Raw genomic sequence first — 25,450 nt, forward strand, 5'->3', positions numbered from 1 at the left:
CAGGACCAGAAATCTTGAAGCAAAGCAATTTCTCTCTCCCTCTGCCCTTCCCCCACCCAACAGAAATCCACCCCCTTCCTTGCCTATAAATGCCTCCATTCCCTTTATAGGAGAAAAAGGCTGGAGTTGCCACTGAGCAAACTTGCTACCTGTGGAGGCAAAGAGACAGGTGAGTGCAACTCTCCCACCTGTGGGGACCTGACAGGTGAGTCCCGTACACCAGATCACTCTGTGTGTCTCTCTCTCCAACTGAAGGGACCTCTTCGAAGGGGGCTGCGCGTGATCTCAAGTTTCCAGCAGAGGATCTGCGGGAGGCTGAGAGGAAGGGATCTGTAGGGAGATCTCTGAGGAAGAGAAAGGTCCTTGCTTCCCCTGCTTCTACTCTACTCTTTGCTCTTCTCTGGAGGAAAGGAAGACCATGGGAAGATTCATCTTTCTGAGCCTGGGCTTGCTGGTCACGGCCTTCTCCCTACCTGGTGAGATCCAACTGGGTCTCTCCTGGCCAGAGAGGCCAAAGCTCTTGCCTTTGACCCCCTCCCTGATTAGACCTCCCCCACTGCCCCAATGGCCTCCCTGAAGTTGCTTTCATTCCCATTTGGCTTATTACTTTCAGGGAAATTAACCAGGGCTAAATCGAATGCAGCTACTGTGTTTGTAACCCAAGTCTGTTTCAATTCATTGCCATCAAAGATGTTTGCAATGAAGGACTGTAAGTATGTTGTTCTGCAGAATCTTCTTCTTCTTCTTCTTCTTCTTCTTCTTCTTCTTCTTCTTCTTCTTCTTCTTCTTCTTCTTCCTCCTCCTCCTCCTCCTCCTCCTCCTCCTCCTCCTCCTCCTCCTCCTCCTCCTCCTCCTCCTCCTCCTCCTCCTCCTTTCTTGGGCACCTTCTCATTGGGCTTCCCCTCTTTTCACACAGGAGCTGAAGGCAGTTGTCCAAGTGATTGTCTCTCCAAGAAAGGGGTTTGATACAAGGTCTTCAATGACCTAAAGACCTGGGAAGATGCAGAGGTTAGAAGTGCTTGTGTGTCTGTGAATCTCCTAGTTCAGGCAGGGGAGAAGTCTAGGGAGAGCCATGCACAGCGCCTCAAGTCCCCTCTGGCTGGGCTGTACTGGAGAACCACTAGGCTGTGTGCATGAAAAAGTAGCAAAGATCATTATTTTGGGAAATGCAAGTATTCTCTGGACTATATACTGGTTTGGGCTTTCATGGCCGGGATCTGTTGGGCAGTGCTGAGCCTCCGGGTGGAGTGACCATGTTCTAGACAACAGATTTCCTGATGTTTCACTGGCAGTTCTGGTGGCATCTTCAGGCCTCCTTGTCTCTGAAGTGATGGGAATCCGAGAGTTTATCTCCTGGATCTAGAATTGTTCAAGAGCTGCAGAATCTAGAAAGGGCACCTGAGGGGAGTCAACGCAGTCAAGATGGTGTCTAGGACCATGCAATCAGATCACGCAAGCACATTTGCTTAATAAGAGCCTTTCTCCCTTGTGGTTCCATCCCAGACCTTCTGCAGGAAATACAAGGCAGGCTGCCACCTCGCCTCCATCCATGGCGATGAAGAGTCAACTGACTTGGCTAAATACGTCTCCGACTATCTCAAAAATGATTTAGGTGTCTGGATTGGACTGCATGATCCAAAGCAAGTAGGTCTCTTTCTGTTGCTAATGTTCACAAATCTATATTTACTATTTCTAAGGGGCTTTTTGAAGGATCGTCCAATGGGAGGAAGGGATCTCTCTGCCAAAAGCTCTTGCCTTGGGCAAAACCTCTGAAAAAATACCATTGATCCCAATGCTGTCTCTCCTGCCCCTCAACAACCTTTCCTGCCCAAGAACTGACTTCTGTCTTTAAACCCCCCAAGGGTCCGATCCTACTCCAACCCCCATCTCAGGATCAAGGCCATCTCTCACACGGAGCTCCTCCTTCAGGCTGCCTTCCTCTTTTTGGCCCATTGAATGACCTCTAAAGCTTCCTGAAACTCTAATGGGTCATTAATTTTGGGACTGCAAGTCCCAACCTGGGAGGGTTGTTTTTTCTTCCCCTTTATTTATTTTGCACGGAAATTGCTCATTTGTGCTACCAACAGAACATTTTGTGTTCTGTTGCACTTTCAATTCCAGACAGATGCTTGATTGTAGAGAAAGAAGGGACGTTTCCCTTTAATTGAGCTCAGTTCCTGCTGACTTTGTGAATACATGTGTTTTGTGTGTGTGTGTGTGTTTGTGTGTTTGTGTGTGTGTGTGTGTGTGTGTGTGTGTGTGTGTGTCTCAAAAACAAAGTCATCAGAACAATACATCAGGAACCAAGGTTGCTCAAACGAGTACAAGTTTAATCCATGTTAGCTCTCTACATGAACAGTCACCATGTGTAACTCTCCTTAGCTGCCCCAGATCAACCAAGATTGAGGGAGCAGGTGGAGAGAAAGAGAGAGAGAGACCCTGAAAACCTGTCAACTTTCCATTCTGATCTGGACTCTGAAGATCCTCAATTGGCTCTTCCTCAACTGACTAACATGGCTTCCCTGTCATTACAGAAGGACAAATGGGAGTGGGCAGACAAATCCAAAACCAACTATGTAGCCTGGGTGAAAAGTGAGCCCGATCATGCGTCCAATGACGAGTTCTGTGTTCACCTCAAGTATGCATCAAGTAAGCCAAGATATTGGGGAGGCAACTGTGGTGCAATTCCAGCAATGAGCATCCATCTTGGAGCCCTGGCAACTGAGGACCACTCCTCATTTGTTTATTTAAAACTGTTATACTGGTAGTTCCCGACTTACAACTGTTCACTTAATGACTGTTCAAAAGTTACAACATCACAGTGACTTATGTCCATTTTTCACACTTACAATCTTTGCCACATCCCCGTGGTCACATGATCAAACTTCAAATGCTTGGCAACTGACTCATATATATGACAGTTGTAGTGTTTTTGGGGTCATATGATTCCCTTTTGCGACCTTCTAACAAACAATTGGGGAAGCCAGAGTCACTTCACCAGCCCAGTTAACAACTGCAATGTTTCACTTAACAACTGTGGCAAGAATGGTCATAAGATGGGGCATAATTCACTTAACAAGTGTTTCACGTAGCAACAGATATGTTGGGCCCAATTTTGGTCATAAGTCAAGGGCTATCTTATAATCTACTCCCAATCAAAAGTTAAAATGGTTTAGAAACTGTTGTAAAAATATAACTCTAACCCAACAAAAAACTGGCACCGAATCAGATTTCTGATTTGAAATCAGCCAATATTCTCCCATCGCTTTGGGCGGGGGTGGTGGAAAGCTACATCCTCAAAGGCTGAAAGGGTGGAGTTTTGCTGAACTTCAGTGGGAAAGGTAAGGGAGATGCCGCAGGGAAGGCCCACTTCCTAGCTCCCATAAGGTGGTAATGTTGAAAGGAAGGTACTAAGAGAACACCCACCTTACCTGACCTCGTAGGTAGATTCACTTAGGGAAAACCCTGCCCTCCAATATAATCCAGTCCTCTGCCACTCAGGATTTTATGGCTAAGGGCCAGCACTTTGAATTGCTCTCAGAAAGAAACGTGAAGCCGCTGCAGCTTGCACAACAGAGATCTTACGTGGGCAAACCTAGAGGCCCCTGTTGCCATGCACGCTGCTTCATCCTGGTCCAGTGGACATTTCCAGGTGGACCTCAAGGGCAGACCCATCTATAGCACATTGCAGTAGTCCAAATAGATGGCGACCAAGGCATGAGTCCCTGTGAGCAGGGCCTCAAGTAAGCAATTAGTGCATTAAATGATTTGATAAAAAGGATCCCGTACCTGTAGCTGACCCCCTAATCCTCTTTCCTACTTAAATGTCCATCAATCTTCTGCCCCAGAGTCCCCCAATCTTTCTGGCTTTGTGGACTGGCAGGAAGTGGGGAGGGAGGAGATGGTTCTGTGCAAGTGGCGAGCAAATGGAGTGTGTGCAGAACAGGTTCGACTGCTGTTTGTGCAAGTGTGGATGAGTGCTTGTGCTTGCCTGCCACTTCCACGGCCCAGTTCTGAACCTCTCATGGCTGCTGCCTGGGTGCTGGGGACCCCTCTCTCCCCCATCATAGTCAGACAAATCTCAGCCACTAAAAGTCTAGAGAAGAGAAAAGTTGACCCATGCCCCCTACACTTCCAAACCCAACACAAGAACAGCCTAAAAATCCCAGACAAAATAAACTTGATGGCTAGCTACGTTAGCTGGGTTCCTGAGTCCTAAGCTCATAATTTGACAGGTGAGGTCGAAATAATATTTGGGGACTGAGGGAGTCACTTCAAAGGGGGAACCAAAACTTTCTTTTTCCTGACCAGAGTATCTCAAATGGAAAGATTCAAACTGTGAGAATTTGAGTCTGTTTCTCTGCCAGTGCCCATAGCTCCTTTTCCTGCTCCACAGTGATGAAACCTGGAGAAACAAGGAAGCCCACCCCCGCCTGCGGAAATCTCTGCTCTGTACCCCTTCGCTTCATGGATGCTTTATGTAGCTTGGATCTGATTTTGCTCATCCTGATGGACCAGAAAATCAAATAAACTCTGTCTAGCATGACTGGTCTCCTTTATTCTGCAGATCCAGGAGACTGTTGAGGGCCAAAGCTCAGGACCCCACAATCTTCTGCATGGCAAGGCTTGGCCTTAAGGGGGAGGGGTGCTTTTTCTGAAGGACCACCCATGATGCTATGTTGCTCTCTTGCGTGTCCATCTCATTTTAATTGGAGGGTTGGGAACCCACTTCCCTGCCGCTAAAACATTTTACATTGAGTATCCATGTGGTTTTCCTAACCCTAAACCTTACCCTTAGCACTGCCTCCTCCCATAGCTTTGAATTCTTGCCTCCCTGTTGTCACTAAAGTGATCATCTCCTTCCTTCTCTCACTGCTGTCCCAAAAAGGAACCTGGTTTGTTTGGCTTGTTTCCCTTGTAGGAATGGGTTCACTCTCACCATCCTTAGCTCACATGTCTGGGAACACCAGCACCGCAATAAGGACTTGGAGTTGTGGAAGTAGCCCAAATAGTCCAATTGTCAAAGGTGTTGAAGTCACACTTCTCCAGGTTGGCAAACAGCTTATTGTCCTGTCTCCTTTGCAACACCTCTTGCAGCTCCTGAGCCTTTGCATCCTCAGAGTAAATCAAGATGTCATCTAGGTAAATCATCAGAAATTTGTCAATGATATCTGAAAAACAGTCATTCATAAATCAAGAAAATACTGCTGCCTAATTACAATTAGCCAATCCAAAAAGGATAATTGGATATATAAACTCACCATCCCTGATATTAAACACTCATGTCTTTCTTTGACTCTAATGAAGTCATAAGCGTTCCTGAGATCCAGCTTGCTAAATATGTGAGCCACCTGTAATTGGTCCATCAAATCTGATCTTAGAGGCGGTGGGTAATGATCCCTTATTGCAACCTTGTTTTGAGGTCCTTGTAAGCGTCGACTCTGCAGGTCAGAATCTTTCCCTTCTGTCCCAGGCTGACTGAAGCAATTAAGGGCATACCCATATGAACTTCAGCCCTCCTTACAAGCTGAATTCTCCCCTCCCCATTGTGAGCACTTGAGAAAGGGCCCGTTGTCATTTCCCTGAGCCTGTGGATAGTAAGGGGGGGAAATGCTCCTTTTATGGTCATCCTGCTCTCCTTCCATGGGAAGCTGGCTGGGCAAACTCAGATGATATGCCCCGGCTTGCTGCAGATAAACCAAAGTGCTGAATCCCATCATCTTTACTTTTCCTCAGCAGCTGCTGCTCCTCTGGCTGCTCCCAGTTGCATCAGCTCCCCTTCCCCAGGTCAGTTGTGGTAGCTGTGAAGGGAGCAAGTCCCGTGATCTCCGACTGGGCTTGCACAATTGAACCTGTTCCTGCTGCAAATGTTTCAGATGGGCATCAATGAGCAAGCAAAGTTGCAATACCGTTACTCTTCTAGGTTTTGTTGGCCTCTCCAGCTCACTCAGAATGTGACTGTGCAATCTTGGTTTGAACCGGTCAATCAAAGCTGAGTCAATCCAATCAACCTCTGCCGCCAATCATTTAAAATCAACTAGGTAGAGCCTTACTCTTTTGCTGCCCTGCTTAAGCTGCCAAATCTTGTAACTGCTGTCATTGCTTGCATCGAGTCTCTGAAAAATGCTCAGAATCTCCCCTTGAAGTTCTGAAGTCCACAACTGGGTCATTGCCCTCTATGACTGACAGTGTCCACTTGGCCATCAGTTCCTTTAACAAACGTGAGGTAAGGGATGTCCTTGCAGGATCTGTAGAAAATTCTGCTGATAAAAACCAAAGAGTTTGACCATAGATGCTTCCTCCCTCAAATGGACCCTCAGCTGGCGCATGTCCACTTCCCCTTGAGCCCATAGTTCTACCACAATTAAGATTAGTCAAAGAAACACAATTGTTCAGTGCTCTGATAAAACTCTTTCTTGGTGCAGTTTCACTACACATGGAAAGAACTCTGAAGCATTTGTATTTTAGTGTTCAAAAATTGAAATGAAGATTTTTAAAATCTATAGCAAATTCTGTCTGTCTGTCTGTGTGTGTGAGAGAGAGAAAGAGGAGGTTTAGATAAAATTAGCTTTATTGATTAGCTTATAGGCCATATCAAAGAGCAAGTTTCAAGCATGTATTAAGAGAGAGGGAGGGAGGGAGGAAGGGAGGGAAGGGGGAGGGAGAGTGTCCTTACCACAGTTGATTTAGTGACCGTTCAAAGTTACAACAGCATTGGGAAAAGTGATTTATGACTGTTTTTCCACACTTATGACTGTTGTATAAACAGAGTTCAAGCAGGAGACCGTACACCATTTCAGACAAATGGCTGTCCAGTTTCTTCTTGAAAGCCTCCAGTGTTGGAGTGCCCACAACTTCTGGTGGCCAGCTGTTCCACTGGTAAATTGTCCTCATAGTCAGGAAGTTTCTCCTTAATTCTAGGTCGCTTCCCTTCTTGATAAGTTTCCATCCGTTGCTTCTTGTCCTGCCCTCAGATGTTTTGGAGAATAATTTGTCCCTCCCTCTTCTTTGGGGCAGCCCTTCACGTACTGGAACCTATCACATCACCCCTAGTCCTTCTTTACTCTAGACTACCCAAACCCAAATCCAGCAACCATTCTTCATATGTTTTTTGTCTCCAGGCCCTTAATCGTCTTGATCGTCCCCTGCAAAGCTATTTTATACAAACTAAATAGCTTTGCATGAGAATGTATGGATGAGATAGTTTGGCTGAGCAGGAGAATTATGTGTAACTCCCACCGCGCTTAGGCACAAATGCATGCGGGAGGGAGCAAAACCACAGGCTCGCAAATATTGCTCAAATATTACGAAACAAAGCATGTAGGACATGTCAACTGCCTGAAATGACAGCTAGATTGTGAACACTTCTGGATGGCCTATACGTACACGTGTGTCTGTGTTTCTAACTGCTGTGGGGGTTTAAGCTGTTAACGGGAAAAGGGGGCAACACATCACACCCTGATGTTCACGTTTGTGGGTTTTGTGGTTTGGGGACCTCTTCCAGGAGGCCCCCTTCCTAAGTGATAAGTTTGAGCAGAGTCTCTCATGTCTGAAGAGGCCATGTGTCAACTCATAAAACATTTTCTATATACGTTTTATAGTTGCCAACAGAAAGAAGGGGGGGAGTGTCAAAGAGCAGGCAGCAGTGTGGAATCGAAAGTACCTTCCATTCATATTTTCTTCAGAGACTGATTAGATGATTGAAGCTTCTGCCATGCAAAAATCTAACTGGAGAGCATGATTTATGATTCTTGGCTATGGACGTGTTTCACTGGAGAATATGAATTATGATACACCCAGAGGGTGGGGGGGAAAGCAGGGTCAAGGGTGACAGTGAATTACGTGTCTCAGTTGGCTACGCCCAGGTCATGCCGACATGTTGACTTCCAGTAATTCCTTTGAAGTTTTGGGAGTGTGGCTCGAGACTCACGATTTAATTGGGGTACCTGCCAGAATCCTGACAGTCATGTCTCTTGCATCTGAAGCCCCTTTTGACTTGACCCCTAGCACCATCTCGCTGAAGTTGCTTTTTATTTCTGTTTTGCTTATTGTGCAGGCTCATACTTAAGTGACTGTCCACTAGGAGTCCGAGAGCCTCTTGTAGTTACCACCTTTGAGCTGGATACCAGCTATTCTATATCTGTACATTTGGTTTTTCTGTCTTAAATGTAGAGACTTACTTTCCTCACCACCGAATTTCATTTTGTTAGATAGGACCCTGATAATGTTCAAATCTGACGAGATCCTTCTGTATCTTGAAGTCTATGGAGATTCTCCATCCTCCAGGTCATGGTTATCCCAAAGGTGCTTTTTTCAGGAGGCAACTGGACTTTCTGGTTTTTTCTTTTGAAGACGTTTCACTTCTCATCCAAGATGCTTCTTCAGCTCTGACTGACTCATCCTTCCATTCCCCACCATCCAGTCAGAGCTGAAGAAGCATCTTGGATGAGAAGTGAAATGTCTTCCAAGAAAAAACAATAAAGTCCAGTTGCCTCCTGAAAAATGCACCTTTGGGAGTCTGTATCTTGAACCTATCTTCTGGAGTGTTTGCTATTCTAGCCAGCTTGGTGTCATCTGCAAATTTGATGAGTTCCCTTTCTACCCTCTAGTCTAAATTATTTATGAAAGATAAACCAACTGAATGGTAAGCCAAATGAGAAACCATCCAAAGTGGACAGGTGCACACAAGACATGCAGTTTCAAGGAAATTAACCAAGGCTTGCCATAAGCAAGCTTTGGACAATCTGCAAATGCAGCTCCTGTATCTAACCCAAATGAGTGTTGATTTATTGTCATCAAAGATGTTTACAACTCAGCAGGTTAAGAATGTTCTGCAGACCCAGCAGTCTCCTCCTCCTCTTCCTCCCCCCTTTCTCCTGGCCATCTTCTCATTGGGCTTCCTCTCTTCCCACACAGGTGCCAAAGGTTGTTGTTGTCCCCATGATTGGCTCTCCAGGAATGGCTTTTTCTACAAGCTCAACGATCAACTCAAGACTTGGAATGAAGCAGGGGTTAAAAGTGGTGTGTGCCCATAAATATTCTAGTCCAAGTGGAGAAGAGTAGGCAAAGCCTGGAAGCATCCAAGCCAACTACCCTCTGGCTGGGTTGAAGACCCATCAAGGGAGATCTGGATGGGTGCTTGAAGAGTCACCTTGTGGCAAGATGGGCAGCAAAAATAATAATAAATAAATGAAATAAAAATGTAGCAAAGATCATAATTTTACAATAATCCAAAATGCAAGTATCATGTGGATTAAATTCATATTCAGATTCAAAATAGAGCTGGGAGGGACGTTGGAGGTCTTCTAGTCCAACCCCCTACCCTAGCAGGAGACTTTATACCATTTTAGACAAGTGATTGTCCAGAATCTTCTTAAAAATCTCCAGTGATGGAGCACCCACAACTTCTGAAGGCAAGCTGTTCCAATGGTTAATTGTTCTCACTTTGTACTGCTATAGGCTTCCAATATCAGTTGGGTAGGGTTGAGCTTCAAGGTTGAGGGACTGTCTTGTAGACAGCAGATTTCCTGATCTGACACTGGGAACCCCCAGCTGTCATCTTCAGGCACCTTAAGACCATCTTGCCTTTGAGTTTAACTGATGGATCAAAGCAAGGGTGGGATTCAAAAATTTTAACCGGTTGTGTGGGCATGGCCAGGTAGGTGTGGCTAGTTGGGCAAGGCCATGTGACTGAGTGGGCATGGCTTCCTTTTTCTTATCTTTTTTTTTTTTTGCATAACAACCCCCGCCCCCCATTTTTTTGCTTCCTGGGCCTCAGGGGAGCCTCCTGGGGGGGGCATTTTTGCTCTCAGGAAGCTTTCCTGGGGTCAAGGAAGGCAAAGAATGGTGCACAGGGGGTGCCGCTTCTGCAAGCCCCCTTTGCCACCTGGGCAAAGGAAGCCTCCTGAGCAAAGCAGTAAGACAGGGAGGGGGATCCTGGCACAGCTGGTCATCGAACAGCTGGTCATCAGAGGGAAAAAAAGAAATACCTTAAGGAGTGACTGGACGGGGGAGAACGCAGTCAGCGATGTCGGGCATGCAGGATAAGGACTGACTGGGAGGAGGGGAGGGTGGGCAGGGAGGGGAGGGGTGGGCAGGGAGAGGTGGGGCCAGCAAGGGTATGATTTGCTGGTTCTCCGAACTGCGCAGAATCATAACAACCGGTTCTATAGAACCAGTCTAAACCGGTAGAATCCCACCCTGGATCAAAGTCAGGAACTCAAGTTCTCTGCTGTCCTCTTGTGGCTAAGCAGAACTCGACAGACAAGGTCTGGTTACCATGCCCTGACTTGGCTAGATTAGTTATCCAAGTTACAACTTGCAGACTCCAGCAAGGACATCTGTGGGATTCAACCAATGGGGGGGGGGGTTGTGGCTGTTTTTGTTTAAAGGAGAGGGGGGGGGGGTTTTTTTTTTTTTTTTTTTTTTTGGTTGTTTTTTTGGGGTTGGGTTTTTTATTATTATTTTTTTTCGGAAGGGGGTTTTTTTTAAAAAAGGGGGAAAATAATTCCAATAATAATTCTTGATGTCTGAACCTTCTAAAATTTCACACCAAAGAAGAGATTTGTACATCTAAAATCAATGCATACCACAGGACAAAAAAATACAGAACATAGAATAATAGAGTTGGAGGTCTTCTAGTCCGGCCCCTGGATCATTCCAGACCAATGGAAGGCCAGTCTCTTCAGGAAAGCCTCCAGCGATGGAGCCCCCACAACTTCTGGAGGGGACCTGTTCCATTGGTTGATTGCTTTCACCATTAGGAAATTTCTCCTTAGTTCTAGATTGTTTTTCTCTTTGGTTACTTTCCAAACATTGTTTCTCGTCTTGCCTTTTGGTGCTTTGGAAAATAGTTTGACCCCCTTGTCTTTTTTTAAAATAAACTTTATTAATTTTACAGTTAAAATAGACAAAATAACATGTACATAAATGTGATAAAGAAAAAGGAAACAAAGAAAGAAAAGTAGAAAGAAAAATCAGAAAACAATTAAAAACAGTTTCATCCTCGACAGTTTGTGGGACCTTATTTTCAACCTTATTTTATACCATCTGTACAATTGATCCTTGTGCGAATATATATATATATATCATCAGAAGCCTGATGATGGCAGATGAGATTCTGCTGAAACGTTGCTACAACTTTAAAAGCACAACTACAATGATGTGGGAAAATACCCGAACAAAGCTGAATACCATACATGTAAGTACCCGCGAAAACTTAAGAAAACAAATATATATATATATGGCCTTCAGCTTTGTTCGGGTATTTTCCCACGTCATTATAGTTGTGCTTTTAAAGTTGTAGCAACGTTTCAGCAGAATCTCATCTGCCATCATCAGGCTTCTGTATTGTGTCCGTCTGTGAGTCAGACTTTTACAGTGGTTTCAGATTTAAATTTGGGGCAGCCTATTGCTGTGCCAGAATGGTTTTTTCTTCATCCTGATTGGTTGGGAGTCTTGGTCTGTGTTTATTGGTCTCGGAGTTTGCTGTGTTCTGCTTGATTGGTGTCTCTAATATCTAATATATATATGTTTTATTAAGTTTTCATGGTACTTACATGTATGGCATTCAGCTTTGTTCGGTATTTTCTATATATATGGCATTCAGCTTTGTTCGGTATTTTCCCACGTCATTGTAGTGGTGCTTTTAAAGTTGTAGCAACGTTTCAGCAGAATCTCATCTGCCATCATCAGGCTTCTGTATTGTGTCCGTCTGTGAGTCAGGCTTTACAGTTGTTTCAGATTTAAATTTGGGGCAGCCTATTGCTGTGCCAGAATGGTTTTTTCTTCATCCTGATTGGTTGAGAGTCTTGGTCTGTGTTTATTGGTCTTGGAGTTTGCTGTGTTCTGCTTCTAATATCTTCTGTCTGTTTTTTGGCTCTTTTTGTATCTTGATTGGCTGGCAGCATTGTGTTACTTTATTGGAGGCCTTTAGTGCAGCTTGGCTTCGGGTAAATGGACGGCTATCATTAGTTAGGAAGCTGGGTTTCATCATCCTGGCCATGTGTTTGAGCTGGAGGTATCAGGGGGATCTGTTTGTGAACAGAAGAGTGTTTGCCTGGCCAGGCTGTCATTTTTTTTTTGTTTGCACTCACAAACAAAAAAAATTCCAAATGATTGACAGCCTGGTGGAATCATCTCTTCTGTTCCATGCTCTGGTCTTTTTCAACCATGGCTTCTCTGAGATGATGAAACCCAGCTTCCTAACTAATGATAGCCGTCCATTTACCCGAAGCCAAGCTGCACTAAAGACCTCCAATAAAGTAACACAATGCTGCCAGCCAATCAAGATACAAAAAGAGCCAAAAAAACAGACAGAAGATATTAGAGACACCAATCAAGCAGAACACAGCAAACTCCGAGACCAATAAACACAGACCAAGACTCCCAACCAATCAGGATGAAGAAAAAACCATTCTGGCACAGCAATAGGCTGCCCCAAATTTAAATCTGAAACCACTGTAAAAGTCTGACCCACAGACGGACACATTACAGAAGCCTGATGATGGCAGATGAGATTCTGCTGAAACGTTGCTACAACTTTAAAAGAACTACAATGACGTGGGAAAATACCCGAACCAAGCCAAACACCATATATATATATATATATATATATATATATATATATATATATATATATATATATATATATATATATATATATATATATATATATATATATATATATATATATATATATATATATATATATATATATATATATATATATATATATATTTTGTTTGTTTGTTTTCTGAGGTATATATATATATATATTCACTACTACAATTATAACATATCTTCTTTTGCCCTTTATTGTTTAACAAATCTTTGATCTATCCATTCATACCAGCAGTTCCAGCTGTCATAATACATTGATGTATCTTTTCCTTTTAATGCCAAAGTTAATTTGTCCATCTCTGCACAATTTGCTATTTTTTGAATAATCATTTCCTCTGATAGAATATGAGGTTGTTTCCAACATTGTGCAAAAACCAGTCTGGCCACTGTCAAAATATGTACTATTGTATACTTCACTTTTGGGGGGAATTGTTTATTAAAGATTCCTAATAGAAAGAGTTCTGGTTTAAATTTGATCTGTTCTATTTTCATTTCCTCCAACCATTTTCTAATTTTCTGCCAATATTTTTGAGCCTCTATACAAGACCACCACATATGGAAGAATGTTCCTTCCTTTTTTTTACATTTCCAGCAATTCGGACTCATGTTGGGGTGCATCTTCGCTAATCTTGAGGGGGGAAAGTGCCATCTGTAAACCATTTTATAGGCATTTTCCTTGTAGGCTGCTGATTTTGTTATTTTATTATTTCTATTCCAGACCTTCTCCCATTCTATTAAGGTGATACTACGTCCTATATTCCTACTCCAAGCCATCATATTCCCTTTGACAATTTCTTCCTCTAATTCTGCCTCTAGTAAGTAATTATAAAATTTTGTTATATATTTTTTAATCTGGGCCTAATAGAATTTTGTCTAGTTGCTGAAGTTTATTATTGATTCCAAATTCTTTCTTATCCTGTTTGTATCTACTCTGAATTTGAAGATATGCCCATCTATCAATTTGTACTCCCTGGTCCTGAAGATCTTGCCACAATTTCAAATTTCCTTTCGTATCCAATAAATCCTTGTATTTAATCATCTTCGTCATGTCCAAATTATTTGGGTGGATCATCGCTTCCATTGTTGAAATCCAGATTGGTATCTTTAAATAATGTTTTTTCCTTATTTTCTTCCAGTTGGTCAATAATGCATCTCTAATTAGGTGTCTGTGAAAGTATTTCTGGGTGGTTTTCCCGATGTCCCATAAAAAAACATGCCATCCCCTCTGTAAGTCATGGCCTTCTAAAACTAATATTCTCTTGTTTGTTAAGTTCACCCATCTCTGCCTCCAGCACAGAGCCCTCGTCAGAGCCTCCCCCAGACTCCAGGACTGGCCCAGGTTCCTCCCCAACCTCCTCACTGTCCGAATCTGCTGCCAGATCCGCTGACTGCTGGCGGGCCACAACAGGCGTGTCCATACTAGATGGATTATGTTTTTCATTTTTGGCACACGATTACATGTGTTGTACAAGATTACTCCTAACAAAATTACTCCTCATGTCGGAGGTTTCTTGCCGTGCCCCTGGGGCTCATTTGTCAGTTTCACAAAGAAGCTGGCAAAGAAAAGGGAAGTTTACACAACAATTTAAACAGTTCTTGCTTTGGGTGGCTTCTTTCTACATGGTTTGATTATTTCCTGGCTGACTCGGTGTAGAGAATATTTTTAGCTCTTTCCTTCCGAAGCGAGTCCTTTCCTTTCTCGCCTTTTTTCTTTTTTCTTAGCTAGCCAAGAGGAAAACCACAAAACCGCAAACCAGCAGGGGGCGCCCTCTCTGAACTGTACCTGACCCTTTCTGGATTTCCTAGAGGGCGCTTTGCTGTGGCTTCCTCCAGGATTTAAAGGGGACTTTCCCTATTTCATTATTTTACGTTCCTCGTCGTTTTATATTCTTGAGCAATTGAGCTACCAATGGCAGCATGCTCTCAGTTCAATTTGGAATAAACCAGGTGTGTGTGTGTGTGTGTGTGTGGCCTCAGGCCTCAATGTAATGCTCTTCCCCATTCAATGCTAATAATCAGAGACACAAGGATTTTTTTTTAGTTTTTTTTATTTTTAACAACACACATAAACATAAAACAACAAATAAAATCTTCTTTCAATTATACAGTGTGTTGGTTGGTACGTATTTCTTGTGCACAGAATCTATAGTCTTTTCCTCTTAGATTTAAGTTTGCCATCATTTTACATTAGTCAACTTTCCATGGGACACAAGGATTTTGATTGTGTGTGGAGGCAACACTTTGTGGCTTGTAAAATGTTTGATAATTACATTTTTTATTGCCCCAGAAGCAAAACACCCCTTATCAAAGAGTAAAGACTGTAACCAGTTGATCTTTATGAGGTTTTATTGTTCCTGTGTAAGGTGTATTTTGGCTCATGATTGTATTGCTTCCCTACGGTTTCCATCCCTGTTGATTTTTGACTTGTTAATTGTGTTTGAACTGTTAGAGGAGAAATTCAGGTATTTTATTTACAAGGCTTCTTACATTGAGTAGCTTGCATTTAAGGCCAGTTGTGGTTAGAATAGAGGTAGTTAGGGGCGTGAATGCCTAGTTTTGAGTGATGTTGGATGGGATGGGGTGGGGTTGGGCTAAAAGACCTCCAAGGTCCCTTCCAACTCTGTTATTCTATGTTCTATTCCTCAGGTGAAGGTCCACATAACAACTGTGGGTTGTAACTTGAGGAACCTTTTCGGTCTTTGAGTTCAGGCCTGGACACAGCACCGCAATGGCATTGGTCAAATTTGCCAGTGGCCTTTGGAGAGCTTGGGATGGGAGGTGCAACAACTGTTCTCGGCCTCCAGGACTTCTCAGTGGCTTCTCCTACATTCAACCATAGCATCCTTCTGGGACCAACTTCTGGAGTTGGGACTGGGAGGCAACCATGGATAACAGGGAATTCTGCACCCATTTGGCTGGTGCACCAATTGCTGCCATCCCTGGAATGGAAGGCTCTGCTCACGGTCACTCAGGCCTTGGTCACCTCCTGCTTGGATGACTGCAATGTGCTATCCATGGGGCTGCCCTTGAAGACCACCCAGCAGGTACAACTGGTCCAGAATGCAGCAGCATGCACAGTGATGGATGGTCCTAGGTTGGGCCAGGTAACTCCACAGTGGCATGAGTTGTACTGCCTCCTGGTTTCCTTCCAGGTGCAACTCAAGGTGCTGGTTGTTACCTTTAAAGCCTTCTGTAGCATTGAGCAAGGCTATCTGGATTAACAGATTAATAGAGTTGGAAGGGACCTTGGAGGTCATCTAGTGCAACCCCCTGCCCAAGCAGGAGACCCTACACCATTTCTGACAGATGGGAGTCCAGTCTCTTCTTGAAAGTCTCAAGTGATGGTGATCCCACAACTTCCGAGGGCAATTCCTGTTCCATGGGTTGATTGTTCTCACTGTCAGAAAGTTTCTCCTTATTTCCAGGTTGAATCTCTCCTGGTTCAGCTTCCATCCATTATTCATTGTCTGACTTTTCAGTGCCTTGAAGAATAGCTTGACCCCCTTCCTCCTCTCTGTGGCAGCCCCTCAAATATTGGAAGGCTGCTCTCCTGTCTCCCCTGGTCCTTCTCTTCCCTAGACTAGCCAGGCCCAGTTCCTGCAACTGTTCTTGAAATGTTTTAGCCTCCAGTCCCCTCATCATCCTGGTTGCTCTTCTCTGTACTTTTTCTAGAGTCTCAACATCTTTTTTATAATGTGGTGACCAAGACTGGATGTAGGACTCTAGGTGTGGTCTTACTGAGGCTTTATAGAGTGGTATTAGTCCCTCCCTTGATCTTGATTGTATCCCTCTGTTAATGCAATTTAGGATTGCATTATCTTTTTTGGCTGCTGTTACACACGGCTGGCTCCTATTTAGCTGGTTGTCCACTAAGACTCCAAGATCCCACTCCCAGTTCTTGCTATTGAGCCTGGATTCACCCAGTCTATATGTGTCCTGTTGGTTTTCCTTGCCTAAGTGTAGGGCTTTACTTTTCTCTACGTTGAATTTCATTTTGTTAGAGAAGGCCCAGGGTTCTAGTATACGTCTTCCTATAGATCTCTACCCATCCTATCATTCTGCTATGGCAAATTCCTAGTCTCTTCCCTTAAATATTACATATTATGGGATGTAGAAAGTCTGGGGTTTTTGGTGGCAGCCCTGTGGAAATTTCCTTCCCGCTTGGATTTCTGCAGGTGTCTGCTCCCCTGGCCTTCCCAAATTCAGGTAAGATGTTCCCACTAGCACTGGGACAGGATGAGGTGGGCAAGAAGTCTGAACGAGGGACTGCAGAACAGAAGAAAGTTTCATGTTGGTGCCAGGTTTTGGCTCCTAATAGATACCTGTGTGTGACATTGCTTTATTATTGATATTAGTTTAATCATTGATTGGTAGACACCCAGAGGAAAGTACAAGATGGGCAGCTATGTAAATGTTTTAAATAAATACGGTAAATAATATACACCTGATTAAACCCCCAGGGATACAACTAATGTGTGCTTAGCCTGTGGCTGCAAGTTGTTACAAAAAAGCTACATCCTGGTGGTTAGGCAAAAATTTCCACCACCACCCCAAAAGAAATCCACCCTCCTGCCTCGCCTATAAATGCCTCCCTTCCCTTTGCTGGAGGGAAGCCCGGAGCTGCCACTGAGCAGACTTGTTACCTGGGGAGGCAAAGGGACAGGTGAGTGCAGCTCTCCCACCTGACAGGTGAGGCTCCTGACAGGCACCTGACAGGTAAGTCTCCTGCAGCAGATTGCTCCTGTGTCTATCTCTATCTCTGTCTATCTATCTATCTGTCTATGTGTCTATCTATCTATCTATCTATCTATCTATCTATCATCTATCTATATATCATTCTTCTCTATCATCTCTCATTTTATCTTGCATTCTCTCTCATTCTCTCTCTATCATATCTATCATCTCTGTGTCTCTCTGTCTCTCTGTCTCTGTCTTTGTCTCTGTCTCTGTCTATATATATCTATATCTATATATATTCTCTATCTCTCTCATTTTCTCTTGCATTCTCATTCTCTCTCTCTGTCTCTATCATCTCTCTGTGTGTTTGTTTCTCTCTCTCTCTCATATATATCTATATCTATCCATCTATCTATCTCTATCTGTCTTTCTGTCTGTCTGTCTGTCTCTCTCTCTATCTATCTCTATCTGTCTGTCTGTCTCTCTCTGTCTCTCTCTCTGTGTGTGTGTCTCTCTCTCTCGGTGTCTATCTGTCTATCTCTATCTATCTATTTCTGTCTGTTTTCCTGTCTCTGTCTGTCTGTCTCTCTGTGTGTGTGTCTTTCTCTCTCTTTCTTTCTCTCTCTCCATCTCTCCATCTCTCTCTCTCTGTCTCTCTCTCTTTCTCTCCATCTGAAGTGACCTCTTGCAGATGGCTGGAGATGACATCCAGGTTTCAGCACGGGGGTTTGCAGGAGGGAGGGAGGGATCTACTGGGGATATAGAAAGAGAGAGCCTTTCTAAGGGAAGCCGCCTCCCCATTACACAGCAATGCAGGTTCCACTGTGACCCACCAAGGATGTTGCATGGACAAGGATCCAGAAACAGGATCCAAAGAAACTGGGGGTCGGGGATGGGGCATCTTGGTCCCAGGTTGGATGTGGGGTGGCCATTTCTGAGGGCCTTCCCACCCATCTCACTCTCCTTTCCCCTTCTCCCCTCTTGGCTTCTCTCCGCAGGGAAGGAAGGAAGACCATGGGGCGATTCTCCTTTCTGAGCCTGGCCTTGCTGGTCGTGGTCCTCTCCCTAAATGGTGAGTTCCAGAAGGATGTCTCCTGCTTGGAAAGTCTCTTGCATATGAACCCCTTCCAGATTTCCTCCCCCAACGTCCTCTCACTGAAGTTGCTTTTATTCCCGTTTGGCTTATTGTGCAACTTAGATCCTGCCTTATCTCTCTGCTCCAAGACTCAGGGCTGTTTGCAACAGTGCAAAAACAAAGCTAAAATAATACAATTGAAACACACAATTAATGAAAAATCAAAAGCCTGCAAAGGATACATCCGTTTATTATTAAAAATACAGGGCCTTCTCCATGTTTACCCTGGGAAGTAGGCCCTATGGGAGCCCCATAAAAGTTGGCCTTCTCTCATGGACTAAGAGCACCTAGAGGTGCACCTGAAGAAAGGCAGCTCCTAGGCGGTGGGTGGCAGGGGCGACAGTCCCACAAATAATTAGCTGTTAAGCCATTTACAGTCCAGATCTTTGGGGCATCCAGGAGACCAGTGGAGATCCTTCTGGACAGACCCATGAGATCCCCACACTTTGCACAGATTGATAGCTTGACAGTTGCCTTCTGCAGCAATTGCAATTTCAGGAGACCTTCAAGGGTAGCCCCACATAAACCATGTGGCAGTAGTCTAGCTAGGTTGTAGACAAAGTAGGGGGTCATTGTAGCTCAGTCTGACTGGCTCAGGAAGGTTCAGAGTTGGCAGTGGGGGTTCTAAGGATGCCCAAACTTAATCTGGTTGTTGAAGGGAATCCATTGTTTTCTGGCTTGGCATGGCTCCCTAAACGATAGAGCAACAGAAGTGATAAATAAACACAAGGCATGCAATTTCCAGGAAATTAACCAAGGCTAACCCAAAATGTCAGCAGTTCGGCAGTTCGAATCCCTAGCGCTGCGTCATGGAGTGAGCTCCCATTCCTTGTCCCAGCTTCTGCCAACCTAGCAGTTTGAAAGCAGGTAAAAAAATGCAAGTAGAAAAATAGGGACCCCCTTTGGTGGGAAGGGAACAGTGTTCCGTGGGCCTTTGGCGTTTAGTCATGCCGGCCACAGGACCACGAAGACGTTTTCGGACAGCGCTTGCTTTGTAACAGAGATGAGCAGCGCCCCCTAGAGCCGGAAATGACTGACACGTTTGTGAGAGGAAAACCTTTACCTTTAACCCAAAATGTAGACTGTGTGCCCATAACCCAAATCACTTTCAGTTAACATCCAAAAAGTTTGTAATTCATCAGGTTAACAATTTATATTGACTGCTGACTGTTTCCTAGCATCATTTGATTGCTTATTTGTACCCTATGACTATCATTAAGCGTTGTACCTTACGATTCTTGATGAATGCATATTTTCTTTTTATGTCCACTGAGAGCATTTGCACCAAGACAAATTCCCTGTGTTTCTAAGCCAATAAAGAATTTGTTCCATTCATTCATGGCCAATAAAGAATTCATTCCATCCATTCATGCATTCATTCATGCATTCATTCGTGCATTCATTCATTCATTCAGCATTCTCTGCAGGCCGAGCTGACTTCTCTTCCTTCTCTTCCTCTCTTCCCACGCAGGAGCCAAAGGCTGTTGTCCCCATGAATGGTTCTCCAGAAGTGCCTTTTGCTACAAGGTCTTCGAAGAAGCAAAGACCTGGGAAGAGGCAGAGGTTAGAAGTGCTTGTGAGTCTGTGAATCTCCCAGCCCAGGCAGAGGAGAAGTCTAGGCAGAGCCTACATTTAAATCCAGGCATTACTTCTGGTTGGGTTGAACTGGGGAGGCACTAGGCTGTGTGCATGAATAGGTAGCAAAGCTCGTGATTTTTAACACAGTCCGAAAGGCAAATATTCTGCAAACTATATATTGTTGTAAGCTTTCATGGCCAGTATCTGTTGGTTGGTCATTGTGGAGCTTCAGGCTTGAGTGACCATCTTCTAGTCCAGGGATCTCCAACCTTGGCCACTTTATGACTTGTGGACTTCAACTCCCAGAATTCCTCAGCCAGCATGCACTGGCTAGGGAATTCTGGGAGTTGAAGTCCACAAGTCATAAAGTGGCCAAGGTTGGAGACCCCTGTTCTAGTCAACAAGTTTCTTGATCTTTCGCTGGCATTTTCAAATCAGCTTGCCTCTAAAGTGATGGGAAAGAAGTGCAGAGAAGAACAACTAAGATTATTAAAGGCCTGGAGACTAAAACATTTGAAGAACGGTTGGAGGATTTGGGTCTGGCTAGTCTAGGGAAAAGAAGGGCTGTGGGGCGGGGGGGACACACATGATAGCGGTGTTCCAGTATTTGAGAAGCTGCCACAAAGAGGAGGGGGTCAGTTTATATGGTGCTTATTCCAAGCACTCAAGGGCAAGACAAGAAACAACAGATGGAAACTAATCAAGGAAGCAACCTGGAATTAAAGAGAAACTTCCTTACAGTGAGAACAATTAGCCAGTGGAACGACTTGCCACCAGAAGTTGCGAGGGCTCCATCACTGGAGGTTTTCAAGAAGAAACTGGACAGCCACTGGTCTGAAATGGTATAGGGTCTCCTGCTTGAGCAGGGGGCTGGACTAGAGGACCTCCAAGGTCCCTTCCAGCTCTGTTTTGATTGATTGATTGATTGAGTTTAACTCGTGAATCTAAGTTGGGAATTGTTGGAGAGCTGCAGACTCCGGCAAGGGCATTTGCGATGTTCAACAAAGTCACGATGGTGTCTAGGACCATGAGAAAAGGTTTCTTTTTATTTTTCCTCACATGCACAATAAAAAAACCCACACACGCAAACACAAACACACGTTTCTTTTCTGCTGCTCAAGTGCCTTTCTCTGTGGCTACTCTCTTGCAGAAGTACTGCAAGAAATACCAGCATGGCTGCCATCTTGCCTCCCTCGATAGCAAGGAAGAGTTAGAGGACATGGCCATCCACATCTCCCAGAAATTCAAGGTCAACATCTGGATCGGACTGAGTCGCCCATCGCATGTAGGTCCTTTTCTGTTGCTAACATCCTTCAGGGTGTCCTCGTTTAAACTCTAGTGGGCCGTTAATTTAGGGACTGCAGAGCCCGGCCTGGGAGAGCTGTTCTTCTTTTATTTTGTGCATATATTGTTCATGTTAAGGGACGCGGTGGCTCAGTGGCTAAGACCCTGAGCTTGTTGATCAGAGAGGTCGGCAGTTCGACAGTTCGAATCCCTAGCACCGTGTAACGGAGTGAGCTCCTGTTACTTGTCCCAGCTTCTGCCAACTGAGCAGTTCGAAAGCATGTAAAAAATACAAGTAGTGCTGGGAAATATTTTAGGAATGTATAACTGTATGTATGTATGTATGTATGTTATTGTATTCAGCTCTGTTCGGGTATTTTCCCACGTCATTATAGTTGTGCTTTTAAAGTTGTAGCGACGTTTCGGCAGAATCTCATCTGCCATCATCGGGCTTCTGTATTGTGTTCGTCTGGACGAACACAATACAGAACACAATACAGACGAACACAATACAGAAGCCTGATGGTGGCAGATGAGATTCTGCCAAAACGTTGCTACAACTTTAAAAGCACAACTATAATGACGTGGGAAAATACCCAAACAAAGCTGAATACCACATATATATATGTGTGTGTGTGTGTGGATCTTTGGTTATTTGGGTTTTCTCCCGCGTAAAATAACCAAAGATCCACATACAAATACCCGCGAAAACCTCAAAAAACATATATATATTTATATATATACATTTTAAAATATACAGTTGATTATTTAATGGACATTAGAAGTGTATAATGAGAATATTTTATTAGGATTAAAGTAGGGGAATGAAAAATACCATGTGGATCCTAAATATATTGGCTTTATTCTATTTTTACTCTTTTTAGATTGTTTATTATATATCGGCTTAGAGAAAATCAAGGATAATAATGATGTGTAATGTAAAATAAAATCGGTGGTAAGCTGAAAATGAAAATAATAGGGGATAAAGAATTGAAAACTTATGTGTGGATGAAATGATATTGATATCGAATTAATGAACTGAAATATGAAATGCAAATTTATTTAAAGATGAGTAAAATGGATAATGATATGAGATATTATATAAGATTAATGGAAATGAAAGTATGACTATGTACAAGTGTTATAATCCAGAAACATGTCGTTCATGTGAAGAGATGTGTAAAAATTAAAAAAAAAATTAAAAACTTTTTACCAAAAAAAATATGCAAGTAGAAAAACAGGGACCCCTTTGGTGGGAAGGGAACAGCGTTTAATCCTGCTGGCCACATGACCACGGAGACGTCTTCGGACAGCGCTGGCTCTTCTTTGGCTTTGGAAAGGAGATGAGCAGCGCCCCCTAGAGGTGGAAACGACTAGCACAGATGTGCAAGGAGGGGAACCTTTGCCTTTAACTGTTCTAGCTCAACTGAAATTGACTAGACGGGGGGAAGAAAGAGGACCTCGTTGTCTCTTTGCTCTGACCCTTGAAACCCGCCAACTTTTCTCTATCTGCCCCTGGGCTCCTCAATTAGCTAATGTGGCTTCTCTATCATTACAGAAAGAAAACTGGGAGTGGAGTGATGGCTCCAAAGTCAGCTACACATCCTGGAAACCAGGAAAACCCAACAACAAGCTGACGAACGAGAACTGTGTTGAGCTCTGGGCTGAGTCAAGTAAGCCAAGTTGAGGGGAGGGAGGGGGAGTTGAGGGCCCATTCGATGCACCTTGGAACGCTTGCCGCTTGGCAACTGGTGGCCTTTGGCAAACAAAAATGAAAGCCATCATTCCTTCAAAAGCCCAAAATTTATGTACCAAAGATTATAGGACCATCATCTTACAATAAAAAAGCTACATCTTAATCTGGAATGGGATGGGATGGAACAGAACAGAATACAGGAATGGAATGGAATAGAATAGGATTCAGAATAAAAATACCCCTCATGCATCATCACAAAATCTCCAGAATCGTAAAGCCTACAAACTTGACATTTGGCACCTATGTTCCTCTTGGCTTCTAGGCGCTCGCTAAGAAAGGATTTTTCAAAATGACCATCAGAGCATTAGTATTTCATACATTATTGTTATTAACATGCTCTGATGCTAAAGAGTTCCACTCCTTCTCCCCACCTGAAAAGAAATCTCTTCCAAAGGCAAAACACAAGTAGAGGAGTTTCACTTTCAGTTTCAGTTTCAGACCCCCAAGCAGCTTTAGTACAGAACAGTTGAGCTAAGCCACGCCCAGGCTCCTTGTTGTCCCCTTCTTGCTCACACAGCAAATACTGTTTCAGTTTCCAAACAGCCACTCCACTCTCTCACACACTGACAAGACGCTAGCCAGATGAATACTGATGGATGCTGGTAGGCAGAGGCAGAATTTTTCCCCCTTATTTTCCTCCCAAAAAACTAAGCCCGATCACATAGTTTTGTAGCAAAGCACGGGTATCCAGTTAGTAGGATACAATAGAATAGAAAACAGAATAGAAAACAGAACAGAATATTTTATTGGCTAATTATAATTAGACACACAAGGCGGCATGTTGTGGCTATTCTCACATAAGGGCCATAATGTCTCTTTGTAAAATGGCTCACTTTGGCCAGCGTATCACGAGAGCAACCACAGCATGTCCATGCTCTTCTGTGCAAGCTACGATGTCTAATTGAGGGGCCACTTTGCAAGCCAGTATACTGGTTCTCACACTCATCATCCAGGGATGTCCTTAGCACATGGGGAGAAAAGGGATCCATATAACAATCATGACAGTGAAATCAAAGCTCCACCCAAGTTTTCACCTGCCAAAGAGATGGACTAAAATCTCAGGCCCTTTGCTGCCCTCTTGTGGCTAAGCAGAGCTTGACAGGCAAAGCCTGGTTGCCGTATCCTGATTTTTGGATCCGTAAGTTATCTCGGTTACAGCAACCTGGTGAACCCCCAGCCCATTTTAGCAGATGTGGTTCTCCCCCTGTGGTATCTTCATGTCCCTTTGCAACTGAGGGAGGAGCCACTGAGAAGATCTTCTGGGACACTGAAAGGGTCACTGCAAATGTTATTTTTTTCTTTTGCTGCCCAGGTTACAAGAAGTGGAACAATGAGAACTGTGCATCCTTGCGTCCATTCTTCTGCCAGTGCTTATCCTAGTGCAACTTTCTTCTGCTCCAGAGGGAGTGAAGCACCTGGTGAAGTAACGAAGCCCCTCCTGCCTCCCCAAGTCTCTGCTTTGCACTCCTTCACTCCATGGATGCTTTCTCTAGCTTGGATCTTGCTCCTCCTGATGTGGCCAGAAGGTCAAATAAATTCTCTCTCGCATGGCTGGTCTCCTTTATTTTGCAGAGCCAGGAGACTGTTGAAATCCAAAGCTCGGGACCCCCAAATCTTCTGCATATGACAAGGCTTGGCATGAAAGGGCGGGGGGAAAGGATGTCTCTTGAGAAGGACCGTCTTCTGATGCTACGATGCTTTCTTGCCTATCCGTCTCATTTGAATTGGCAGGTTGGGAATCTGCTTGGCCTCAGCACCATTTTCCCTGCCCGCAATACTGATTTGTTTGCAATTCCCACTCTGGATATGTACGGAGAATCCTGCTAGGAAGGGCATGGGAATGGGATGGTGGGGTGGATCCCTGAAGGTTCTGTCTTCACTAGCTGCTGTGTCAGAGCTGTAAAGTTCTGAACATCCACCAGATAGCACCAAAGAGGCTCTAGCCCTCAGCTCCTTCTAATAAGTCCAAGGCCTTAGGAGGAATCCCCTCAGCTCTCTACCTGTCTTACTTCCCTATCTGGGTAAAAGGAAGCCCCACTGCTGAGGGATTCTTTCCACCTAACAGAATAACAACCCTCTTCCAAGAGTTGGAAGAGACCTGTGAGATCTTCTTGTCCAACCCACTGCTTAGGCAGGAGACCCTATGAAATTTCAGACAAACGATTGTCCAGTCTCTTCTTAAAAACCTCCAGTGATGGAGCATTCACAACTTCTGGTGGCAAGCTGTTCCACTGGTTAATTAACTGTTCGCAAATTTCTCCTTAGTTCCAGGTTGCTTCTCTCCTCAATGAGTCATTGCTTCTTGTCCTGCCTTTGAGTGCTTTGGAGAAGAGCTTGACCCCGCTCTTCTTTGGGGCAGCCCCTGAGATATGGGAAGGCTGTTATCATGTCCCCCCAGT

The 25,450-nt window shown here is 44.1% G+C and overlaps 1 pseudogene across 1 annotated transcript; it reads left to right on the forward strand.

Annotated features, from left to right (window-relative positions):
• The first annotated feature begins 418 nt into the window (after positions 1 to 418).
• On the forward strand, positions 419 to 24,543 carry LOC148130298 (C-type lectin lectoxin-Thr1-like; annotated as a pseudogene). Its single transcript, XR_015750184.1, has 5 exons — positions 419 to 476; positions 917 to 1,008; positions 1,504 to 1,644; positions 22,854 to 22,968; positions 24,364 to 24,543. The product of XR_015750184.1 is annotated as a C-type lectin lectoxin-Thr1-like (transcript).
• Positions 24,544 to 25,450: the final 907 nt, after the last annotated feature.

This window comes from Notechis scutatus, chromosome 6 (assembly GCF_049901735.1).
Source record: "Notechis scutatus isolate UNSWTSFEM ecotype Mainland chromosome 6, rNotScu1.2, whole genome shotgun sequence".
NCBI lineage: Eukaryota > Metazoa > Chordata > Lepidosauria > Squamata > Elapidae > Notechis > Notechis scutatus.